Here is a 13,253-nt window from a genome sequence, read left to right on the forward strand (position 1 = left end):
GTAAATGTGATGGGTTGTTTTTAAAGATGTTAGTTTATGTCAATGTTTATTTTTTTAGATGTTGTATGGGGCAATTTCATAAACCGAAAAAATGTACTTTTTTAAAGATTTTGATATGAGCAAAAGCGTGACCCACTACAATTTTTTAGGTGTACATTCTAATTTACTCGCTTCATATGTGGTGAAAAAATTGGGATGGGTCACGCTTTTGCTCACACTTTTCTATCACTCTGAAAATCAGAAAATGTAGGTTTCTAGAAGATATTGTAAAATATGTTAACTTTGAGGTCTTCAAAGAGGAAAACTAACAACACTAGAAACATAAAAATGCAATTGGAGGTAACTTCAACAATTAATTTAGCTCCTTTTATGCTAAAATTATCGTGTTGTAAAATTTTGATAATCATGACATGTTGTGGGCCAATAAGGGCCTCTATCATACCTTGTCCTTTTACAATGAACGAACAAATGAATTGCAGTAAGAATTAAGACAAAGAATTATATGCGAATGAAAGATAGAATAAGAATAAAAGAAATAAGTACATATGTGAGTGAATGAAAGAATAAATGATGCACCGCGACCTTCCCTCCCAAAACATGTTAAAGAATGCATACTGAAGTATCGCGAGAACGCATGTGTTAACATCAGCTGTCCTTTCTAAAAGTCTGCTTTGAGGCATTTTTGTTTACATTCATAATTAATTCAAATGTCTTATTGCATGTGTTGAATGGCATGGACATTAAAATAAAATTAACTGACACTGTCACACACCCCTCAAAAGACTGAAAGTGTAAAACACACAAAACATTGTAAACACTTTTCCAGTTTTGTCAAATAATAAGCTTAAGATCAAGAAAGAAAGAAGTTATGGAACTATAAACCTCACGCATCACAAGCATCAATGGCGGATCAGATCAGATCGGTGATATGACATATTTTTCACTCACATCACATACACCCAAACATTGTATCTTAGCTTATGAAACTACCAGTATTACTTGCAAACACTCTAGTATATTGCCCTCATAAGAATTAAATATGTATGTGAAAGATGTTTTTGAAGAAATAACTAGAAACACTCAAACAACGCAGTCTAGTATTTCAATGGCGGATCTGATCAGACCATCGATATGTCACATTTTTCACACACCTCAAATACACCCTAACATTAGTTTTTAGATTATGAAATTATCACTATTTCTTGCAAACACATTTCACCTGATAGTATATTCCCCTCATAAGAATTAAAGGTGTATGTGAAAGATGTTTTTGAAGAAATAACTAGAAACACTCAAACAAAAGCGTATAGTATTTCAATGGCGGATCAGAACAGATCGGCGATATGCCATATTTTTACACTCCTAAAATACACCCTAACAATTTTTCAGGTCATATAACTATCACTATTACATGCAAATACCTTTCAAGTAAAGGCATGTTTTCCTTCTAAAAGTTAAACGAATGTGTGAAAAAAGTTTTTATCGGTACAATTTAGTCTAAGTTCGTCGTGAATCGAGAATGGAAGCCAGTGAGCTATAACATACCGACTTGAAACTTTACTAGAAATCTACTGTCCTAATACTAAAACCAATACCAATCATTTGACTTAAACTGAAGTGACTAAGTATTTAACTTATCTTCTACATGTAGGATTTCAGTTGTAACAACACTCAGCGACTTTAATCAAATAAACCGGGCTAAATCATAAATGCTAAGTTACCGCCATATTGGATACACTGGTTACGTAACGACCGTAACAGCATACGTTAAGGGTTTTTTTGAAGAGTTTCCTCTCCCTCTCTATATAGTCTGCCTGATTTAGCCTAATGTATAAAAATGTAGGTTCTGATTATGTGAGATTACAAACGTGTGGACGCCTCCGTCCCCTAACATTCACGTTTTAATCCCTCATATATTTTCTTGCGGTACGTTATCAGCTATTTCCACTATTTAGGAGGAAGCTGGGAATTATTCTCTTTATTACCAATGCAAAATATACTTGATGCTGGTTGTTAATACAATAAAACTAACTCCTAGCTGGCCTCTAGGTGTACAAGTTCATTTAATGTCAAATCACACACACACACAAGCGCGCTTGTAGGTATACAAGTACATTTTGAACGTCCAGTCACACACACGCGTGCGTCTCTAGGTGTACAAGTTCAGTTAGGATGTCTTATCACACACACACACACGCGCGTGAGCGCACATACACATGTCCACACACATACACACACAAACACGTACCCGCACACTAGTGACACATGCACCCATTAACCGTTAGAAAATGTAACAGGGAAATTGACCCGTAGTGGAAACGACTTTGTTCTTGGACTTTCGGCTTGAATCCAATCAAACCATTTTCTATCAAATGATTCATATCTTTACTTATCGTTATGTTAAACACTACTCCTGGAGTGTGTAATTTAGGTATGTAAAACCTGAAAGCCACTATTTTTTACACCCAAAAAGGTCAGGGTATCGCTTTTCGTTCATTGTTATGTACGTACATTACTATTTAGTAAATGCATGAATCAAAAGACAAAAAGATTTCTTTCGCTTTGTGCGTCTTCCTTACATTGCCATATGACCTCTAACCTGCACATGGCATATTAAGATGTTACGCCTTGGATGTCAGTGTTATATCATTCGTACAGACGTTGGAATCTTAAAAAGGCAAACACTATACTTGTGTCAGACTACACTCTCTTTAAAACTGCAAAATCCTCATTCATATGTAAACCATATGTTCATCTTCAGATGGCGACTGCCAAGAAATTGACACCTCACCTGTGCTATCTGCACTGAGGTCTTCACAGACCCTGCCACACTTCAGTGTAATCACACATACTGTAAGTCCTGTCTGTTGAAATATACCAACACACAGCCACAAGCAATGTCCATCCCATGTCCCTCCTGTAGACAGCTGACGAAGGTGGCCATCACTGACAGTCCAGTAGAGGAGTGGGTCAGTCAGGTGAAACCAAGCCACGTCATACAGGGGCTAATGGACTACTTTGGACCAGGGACAGAAGGTAACGATATGACACATGATGAAAAGTGTTTTCAAATATTACGTGATGATGTATTACGTATAATCCAGTATATTAACTGCTATTTACATGGTACTAATAGTAAAATTACTTCATAAATGGTTAATGGAACATACCTATATACTTTCCGCTGTTTGTTGTCCTGTAAACTGCATGCATTATTCGAGATTTGTTTTGGCCATCATTTTGATTAATTTATTCTTCCTTCAGTTTCATTTGGCAACACCACCGTTTGCTTATGAGGTAATCATTGTGAGATTGAGTACAATGCAACTGCTTCTAGGAAATTTCCATGCACTAATGCATGTGTTCCTCTATCCAGAACAAAACAACAGGCTCTTCTTTGTCATTACAGCGGCCCATGTAAATATCTGCAGTGTTTGCAAAATACAAGGGAACACAACTCCTGCCATCTCGTGGTGCTCCGTCTGTGACGACGTCTTCTGTGATGGATGTTTGAAATTGCACAACATGATGCCAATGTCACGTGGCCATGAAGTTGTGGATGTGTCTGATAATACAAAACAAAAAGAAAACCTAAGCATCGTTTCATGTGTGAAATTCATGAAGACGAAGAGATCAAGTTGTTCTGTTAAGATTGTAGGAAGGCCATTTGTCATATATGCTGCAGTATAAAACACAGGAAATGTGACGATGTTGATACTTTAGATAAAATGACCCCTGTTGTCAGAGAAAACCTGTCAAATCAAAACCAAGAACTGAAAATCAAAATGACAACGTCAGAAAAGAGGATTGTCTCCAAGAAATCTCAAATTGAACAAGCAGAGTCTAGTGTGATTTTAAGGACAGAGAAGCAACTGCTTGATAAAGTTCATCGGTTTTCCAAGAAACAAATACAGGAATTACGAACAGAAATGAAATCCCAGGAGATCGAGTTGCAGATGTACCAGCAACAGTATGAGTTCACGGCCAATGCTGCCACGTCCAACTGTGAGAAGGACATGTATGCCGTCTATGAGTCGGTGTGGGAAGAGTCAAAAGACAACAGACACATTGACAATCGACCAGCTCCAGGAAAGGTTGCATTCACTCACGACATGGACAAGCTGAGAAAAGAGGTAATATTTTGCTGAGTACGATTTTTACTGAAAAAGTAGGTAGGCACTAGGTGCTCCATGTGGACCTGGGTAACTTAACAGGATGAACAACCGTACTACAGTTCCTAAACATCAGAGTTTCAACATTTGAATCCCGAATCTGAATAAACTTATTGGTGTACTGAATTTGATTTTTTTCATATTCGGTATTTCAGTAGATTGAACACTCAGTTGGCATTCGGCATTTGTAATTTGGATTCCGTGACTTCGTCCTTATAGCTATACTCTTTGCACCTTCCACTGCCAAAATTTGGAATTCGAATGAACCACACATGTATATCCTCAATAATGTATATGTAGGGAGTAATTCCAAATATATACAAAATTAATTCTGAAAACCTTTTCTTTATTCATCTAAAACGTCCAGCTAATTCTCCTATCGTATATTATTGAACCAGTGACAGGGAACGAAGGAATGAAGTTTGAGATTTTTCCGACTATCCACACACTATTTCCAAATAAGAGTTTTAGAGATAATGGAGATAATGTAACTTTGACAAGATGCATTTCTATCACCGAAGGGAATGAGCGCATGAGTTAAGATTTAAAGTCACGTCAGCAATATTTCAGCCATGTGGTGGCTGAGAACGGTCTATAATAAATAAAGGTACATTATGAAACTTTCTCTACGATTCAAAGTAAAATAACTAGTTCAATATGTATCAAGTAATAAACTCTAATATATATTCTCTATATATTTTCTCTATACAATATACAAACAGCTGAAGGCAGATAACCATTTTGGGCACCACTGAGACTGACAGTACATTTGCTTCCTGCATGGATCCAAGTTGGACTTACGCCATCCCCTCAGCTACTAGAAATTTCAGATGATCTTGCCACAGATTAAAAGAACATATATGATACGATTAAAAATAGTAACAGGTGTAAATTTACCTTGAATGCTTTGAGACTTAGATGCCCTCTCAGCAGGGCAATAATTTCACAATACGTCAACCCCCTTTGAGGGTACAGCCTCTAACAACCTCAGTTTATTAATATAAGGTACCAATAATATAATATTTATCTATTTATGAACAATTTATCGAACACATCTCCATTTCTTTTAAAAATCCAGTGATTCAAATATAATGAATGATAAAACGAACCTTTACTGATTTGACTTTGAAATAATTATCCCTTGTGATGGCAAAATCAATAGAGTCAAGCAGGACATGCTTTAGCATTATTCTTTCATCACAACTGATACAAAACGCAGGATCGTCACCTTTTAGCAGAAAAGAGTATATCTAGCGTGGCCAATATGACATCCTCGTATGATGAACTGTTCAATCAACCCTAGTAGGTGTATCCGATAGTTGGTTGAACTTGGCATCATGAATTTAGAAGCGAATTATGAAATTTGATGTAAGTTATTGATATCCGTGATCTAAGGCAGAAGAAAATTTTGTAATTAGAGTATAGGATGAGACATTGAGCAGCAAAATTGTGTTACTAGACATTCTAACATGACCAGTGTCAGGATCTTTATATAGTGGATGTTTTCAATAAAGATTTCGATAGCCGGAAGGCAAACATCTGAAATAAATTATATGTTGTTTATGTTGTTTTGGTTTGTTTTTTGTTTTGTTTTGCTTTTTTCCTTTTTTCTTTGTTTTGTTTTTAAAATATGTGTTTCAGCACTGTTAATATGGCATTTCCTGCAGCTGTGAAATGGAACTATCAGTGTCACTACATGGAGACATGTAAAGCGACTCGGTCAGTGAGGTTGTGTGATGCAATGCAACTACGATTGGCACTTGCGAACCAAGATAATGTTGTACACTATCTAAAGAATGGTTAGCGACAACGAAAGTGGATACTGAGGCACTGTTCAGATCAAGGAACACTGCATCTGTTGTTTCAACCCACCTATGAAAACCTTATATTGTAATTATGATGTAAAATATCTGTTCCTCATCTCTTGTTGTGTGCACCTTGAGATTTATAGAAATTTCACTTTTAGAGATGTTGTCATCTAATTACACGAATTCCAGGTTCTGAACAATCACATATCACGGAAATGCGCAAATACATAAATGAAAACAATCTATTTTTGAAGATCAAGCCGTGTCCACAAAGACGTGAATATTGTCAAAGTCTCCCGAAACTCTAATCTTTAACGGTAGAAATTTTGCCACAAACAAATACATGTATTCGGTTTTCAAACATCAGTCCTAACAAACTGTCAGCATTATAAAACCAGGGATTATGCACAATCCCTAATAATTTCAGTGATTAGGTGTAATGTCTGATTCATGCAGTGATCATGTATAATTTTCAGATGTAGCATACCGATTATACATGATCATTGAAAAGCAGACTAGAATCTTAGACATTCCCTGAAATCACTACTTATGTAAATCATGAAAATAATTTAAGTTTATGTCTTGTGTTAACTCTTAGGGTAAAGAACTGGTTTAAAACATCGTGCTCAGCAAAATATTATCTCTTCCAAAGTCCCTTGACCTGGAACCTGGTGCCGTCCCATAGAGTCCACACCTTAACATGGACATCCGATAGTTGTAGACCTTAGTTTGTTTTGTACAACCGAACTTTGTTCTTCAGGGATATCTTGTCGTAAGAAGCGACTAACGGGATCGAATGGTCAGGCTTGCTCACTTGGTTGGCACATGTCATCGGTTCCCCATTGCGCAGATCAATGCTCATGTTGTTGATCACTAGATTATCTGGTCCACAGTCGATTATTTACAGACCGCCGCCATATAGCTGTAATATTGCTCAGTGGAGCGTAAAGCTAAACTCGCTCACTCACTTATGTAAACTCAAGTATTTTTCTTCAAGTAAAATGTGAAATTAGACATCTGTATTAAGCAGGATAGGGACGTTTCTTTGCTGCAGTGATATCTTTATTCAACATGGTAGATTTATACATGTTTGCTGTATATAAGGAAAAGTATGATGGACATGCATGGAGCACACCAATGCGCTGTTATTTTAACATGTGGCACCTTAAATTAAAATGTACACAAGTTTGGTACCACTGGCACCTATCTGTCTAGCATTCCTGACCCCAGCACAACTGCACTTAACAAAACCTTTTCCACCACAGGCTGGCTGAATGTAAGACTGCTGAAGACTTCTGAATGTAAGACTGCTGATGACTGCTGAATGTACGACTGCTGAAGACTGCTGAATGTAAGACTGCTGAAGACTGCTGAATGTAAGACTGCTGAATGTAAGAAGACCTGTTTTCTTCAGTAGGCATATCCTCTAAGGTGTAAAGAGTTGTGGCGCTCACATCAAACATATTTTGCAGATTAGAATCCCCAATTCCCAATTCCAAATTCGTTTCTAAGTTCATGTTGCTTCTATACCCTAAGAGTTACTACAAAACATTAACGTAAGGTATTTTCATGATCCCGAAGTCTGGTAGCAAAATCGGGACTAAATCAAACCTGCAACACTTAGTGCGTGCGAGTGTGCATGCGCGCGTGTGCGTTTTGTCAAAGCACTACTTCTCACTTGTCACTTCATTTTCAGGGTTAGATTAGGGCGCAACTCTACAGTGTTTGTTGTATGTTTAGTGCTCAATGCCACAACAAAAAAGCAATAAAGTTTTGTGATGAAGGTCTTATGACAACTGAGTCTTGACTAGACAATCAAGTGATTAACATTAATTAATAACATCAACGATCAATTTGTATGGGTTGACGTGCATAAGATTGATGAGTAATGTGTATCGGATGACAAGAATCAATGTGAGTTTGACGACACGATCCCACCAGTTGCTTTGTGCAACAAGCATGGGAAGCTGTTGACCAACCACCCGTGATTAAGGGCAGTGGATTAGCTTAGTGGTTAATGCATTCGCTTGTCACGCTGGTGACCCAGGTTTTATTCATGGTTAAATCTGGTGTCCCGTGCCGTCATGTCGCTGGAATATTGACTGACTAACTAACTGACTCACTCGTGTCACTATCACGAATCAACACGCATTATCTACTTGTCCTTCGTAAAGCCACATGGATTTCTTCACAATTGATCCATTTTCAACGGAGATGAGACCAACGGACTTGAGACCAACACGCTTCCATCCGAAACGAGGGAACCCAAATTCACCTCATCCCTGCAGCGCGCTGGTCTAAGGGACGCAACTCTTCCCATACTTGATCGCCAAGTCCTCGACAACACAGTTGGTCTAAATGCATGATTAAGGTGATTCTTCGACAGATTCATTATCGGGAACGAGTACTAGTATTTTGGTCACAGTTCTTGGACACTTGAAAGTACAGGTAATGTGTGTATTTGTGAAGCTCAAACAAACGTACTTTCTGGGGGTGAGGAGGGACGTCAGAGTCTGTGGCGCTGTTCGAGTGGGAGTGGGTGTGGGAGAGGCCAGTCAGGGTCGTACACAAAAACCATGGTCAAAGAGTACCAGCTGTACGAGTCTTTGTGGAAGCAGGTGTAGCTAAGAGAGTTAGACAGCGGACTTTGTTGGCTGATGATTAGGCACCGACTCTGAGGGTGTGGGCTGGAATCCTGGATATACCTTAACCCAACAAAACACTAGACTCTGGATTACAATTCCTCAGTAGAGAACAAACTTTAACACGTGTGGCAACATCTCCATAATGGTAACCACCATTTGTTTGCGTGCATTTGCCGTCACTCTAAATCAGCACCAAAACAAAATAATGACATGAGAATCAGACTGAGTGAGTGAGTGAGTTTACTTGGCTTATAGTAATATTCCAATAATTTCACGGCGGGGAACACCAGATATACATTTCACATATTCTACCCATGTGTAGAATCGAATCCGGATATTCGGCGAGGCGAGCGAACGGTTTCACCACCCCTAGAAGTAACAAACGTGTTGATACAGTCGCAAACAGTTTAAAAAAACAATTATGGTACCAGTCAGACAGATTATCAGTTGTTACAAATGGAATGATACTTTTCGTCTATGTTCAAAAGTATTATACATATACCAAAAATAGATCCATATTTCACATAAAATTGCATCGTGCCATCGAAGGAAATTGTAAACGATACACATAGTTTAAATATTGTAAGCATATACAAACTGAAATAACATATACACAAGGTTTGTTTTCCATACAGGGCAAATGCACATGTCGATAGAAAGGCGTTGCATTGACAGCTCAGCGTGCAGTGTGGCTGTCGGCCAGATAAAATCATAGGGTTCACAATTTCCTTAATTCTCGATATTCACCATCCAAAAAAGCAATTTAAGAGTTATTCATTAAAATCATTCAAATTCACTGTCAGTATACATCACAAAATTATGATAAACCCGTAAACACAAAAGAATAATAAGCATCGATCTATGTACAAAATAATCCACACGGTAACTCATTCACCAATGATTTGATTTACTTTCATTCGTGTCAAAGCCCGCCGTCGGTATATCAAGGTGAACGAATCGTCGTCACGTGACACACACGGCAACCAGGAAGTGGAGCAGGGACAGTCCGTCGATCCAGTGTCGTAATTGTGGTAGGTCACACGCTAAAACGACACAATACAAATTAAGATATTAGAACTTATGACAGTACCTTGTATTTTTAGCAAACATTTCTTCTGATTTGGACTGTTATCTGGACAGTAAAGGAAGGATGTTTTACCTTAGTTTCAGCACAACTTTGGACAGAGGTGTCGGTTTAGTACAGAAAGTAGATTTGACCTCAGCTGTAGGAATTCCATTGCTGAAAATGGCTACCCATCTCGTTGCCCTGGTACAAAGTGCTTGTGTTATCGATATTAATTAACACTGAGCTTCAGACAATTTAGCACAGGACATCACGGCTTTGTGGCGATACACACAATGTCACCAGAGTTAAGCCCCTTTAAATACAGCACGATATGCAATGGGCACGGACTGCATCTTCACCACATCGTGCGTGTACGTCCGCGCGTGCACGTGTACGTCCGCCCGTGCACGTGCGCGTGCCCGTGTGTGGCTTTCAGATTTATCAGATCCTAATACATGTATTGATCTGGCATGGCAGGGTCTTATTTAATGACGGTTTACATACATGTGTGGACGAATTCCTGAACATTCCTTGCTTAAAACACTCCTGTATCTCCTAATATTACTTTGTGAGCCACTTCCACTACTTAGAAGCAAAGATGGGAATCGTACACCTATTACTAATGCAAAATATATGTGATAATGGTTGTTTTAAAATAATGCAATAATTAACCCGGAACTAATCTTGGGGTGAATGTGTTCTTTCAGCTGGTGAAGTCCCGGGCACCTGTTAATGACACACATTACGCATTCACCGTTAGAACACCAAACAGGGTCACGTATGCCTTCTATGAGACAGTGGATGAGGAGTCGACACACAACAGAGACACGGACAACCGACCAGCACCACGAAGGGTTGGAATCACTCACAACATGAACAAGCGAATAAAAGCAGTGGATGAGCTACAGCTTGGGGAAACTGGAGTTGTCCATGACGTGAGTGACCGCCAGTCTACCCCTGTTCTACATCACACTGTTGACTGCAAAGCAGATTTTGACAAGGAGGATTCCGATTTGGTAGACGTTTCAGTATTGACTGTTAATGGCATAAAAGTAACAGTTGTCACGGACTACATGAACAAGAGCATCAAAACATATCAAACATCGGAACCAAACTCACAAAGTAATCACCTACTGCTTGCCAGTGGTCCTCGTCAAATGGCAAAGCTAACTGAGAGTCGGATAGCTGTCTGTGTTCCAGTCAATAAGGAATTAGTTATAGTGGATATTACTCCAGATCCTGTATTGCTCTCAACTATCAAAACAACTAAAAAGTACTACAGCCTAGCCTGTCTGGGTCCTTCACAGCTAGTGGCAGGTACGTGGGGACAGTGTCACTCTGTGGATATACTGGACATGACAGGGAAGATACTGAAGTCTATCAACACGGGGGTCATAAAGAATCCGGACAGTATTCATGTCACCAGTAACAACAACTTGATAGTCAGTGAAGAATTAGTAAATTCCCTCGTATCTGTGACAAGTGATGGAGACGTTGTTTTCACCTACACTCCCACAGGGGACAGAACTCTGAATTATCCATGGGGTATCACAACAACCAGCACAGGAGATATCCTGCTTGTAGACGGCCGATCCCACAAGGTGATTCAGCTGACAGAGTCAGGGCAGTTTGTCAGAGATGTAATCACACAACGGGATGGTCTGGAATTTCTTCGTGGTATCTGTCTTGATGGGGACGGGTTCCTGTATATTACTTGTCGGCGATATGTCAAGGTATTCGAGTTTAGGAAGTGAGACCACATGTTCCACATGTGTACATTATTCAATCAAGCAATACATTGTTTTGTTACAGGACGACTTGAGGTATGTTTAATGGCGTTTTAATATAATTCGCAAAATGGTCACGGATCTCGTGGATGGTAAGAAATAGTTTCAGGCAAATGGATGAGACAAACGTTGATGAAGAAAACAGTAGAATACATCCATTATTATCCTATTCATATTCATTATGTGATGGACCAGGCCCTATGTAAGTTGACGTAATCGTTCGCCAAAATGCAGACATTCCGTTATAAACCAAAGTGCGACTCTCATTCGTGCAGTCTCCGTAAAATTTAAGGTATATCTGCAAACCAACATTTCTGTAGTTATGTCCATGTATATTCAATAAAGCAGTTATCGATACTTTCAGTAAATCATATTTACTATGTTCTATGTTACCTACATGTTGTCCATGACTACATTGTGATCTCTGCCTATAAAACAACGGTCAAAGTATTTTGTACTTACTCCGTGCTGTCACATTGTGGAACACGTTTGACCCTTCCAAGAAGACAGAACTTGATTTTTTTCAGTGTTCAACACATCGACACATTTGGGGCAGCTGGGTAGCCAAGTGGTTATAGCACCTGCTCGTCACGACAAAGGGTTTGATTCCCCGCGTGGGAATTATGTGTGAAGCCCAATCGTGATATAGTTGCAATATTGCTATAAGCATACACACTTACATCAGCTCCTCGCTGCCATCATTTTCCTTAATAACTGCAATCCATCTCCTGTACACCGGTTTAATGAGCGCTACATATCACAGAGTCAAGAGCTTGTGTGGAGGTCAAGATGACTTTAAGGCTAACATCGCAGTATGGAAGTCAAGATAACTTGACAATAATCTTGTCAACATTACGAATTTGTTTTGTTATACATCAGTTCATGTGTAAACAGTACCTTTAATCAGTATGGAATATTTTTGCAAAATCTAGTTAAGAACAGTTGACTGAAGTATGCGGCTACATTTACACTAGTGAATCTCATATTTTGATGGATAGTATAGTTGAACACACGAGTCTAATGGTGAAGGAAACGGTAGACTCTTAACGTAAATGAAACACATGATAGTAGACTCTAATAGTAAATATGACACATAACTGTAGAATCTTAACGTAAATGAAACACATGACTGTAATATCTAAAACAGTAACTGAAACAGTAAAAAAGGAAATGGTTTCTGTGTCTGTGGGAACAAAGTTCACCATATCAGATTAATGTATAATAACATATATCGAGCATCTCCTACGCAGGAGATACTAAGTCCTACATAAGAGATACTAAGTCCTACGTTGGAGATAGTAAGTTCTAAGTAGGAGATACTAAGTCCTACGAAGGAGATAGTATCTCCTACGTAGGAGATAATGAGACTAGAAAAACTTATCACCGTGGCCCTAATACGCTTCAGTACAATACTGACTTCAACACGTGACTACAGTACATCCCTAGAATTTGGTTCAGACTCTCACATGAAAACATCTCGAAGAATTCATTTTGAAAAAATAGGGTTGAAAGAATTCATGAATTTGATAAAGCCAGTGCAACATTCAAACGTCCCTCACAATCTGGAATTCATTGGGAATATATTACAGTTTCCCTTGCTAAGTGATACAGACAAATACAAAACCAATTACTTTGTCTTGGGCCTGGTGATCTATGTACAGTTAACCATTCCAGTGTAACAAGCCATTGTCTCTCAGTAATGTTTGCAGTCTCAATCTTGTCTTTAGGACATTAATACGTACATCTATGTCACACATACCTACAGATATCCATAA

The 13,253-nt window shown here is 38.7% G+C and overlaps 1 pseudogene; it reads left to right on the forward strand.

The window, feature by feature from the left end:
• Positions 1-2,761: 2,761 nt before the first annotated feature.
• On the forward strand, positions 2,762-11,846 carry LOC137287717 (protein wech-like; annotated as a pseudogene).
• Positions 11,847-13,253: the final 1,407 nt, after the last annotated feature.

This window comes from Haliotis asinina, chromosome 6 (genome assembly GCF_037392515.1).
Source record: "Haliotis asinina isolate JCU_RB_2024 chromosome 6, JCU_Hal_asi_v2, whole genome shotgun sequence".
Classification (NCBI taxonomy): Eukaryota; Metazoa; Mollusca; class Gastropoda; order Lepetellida; family Haliotidae; genus Haliotis; species Haliotis asinina.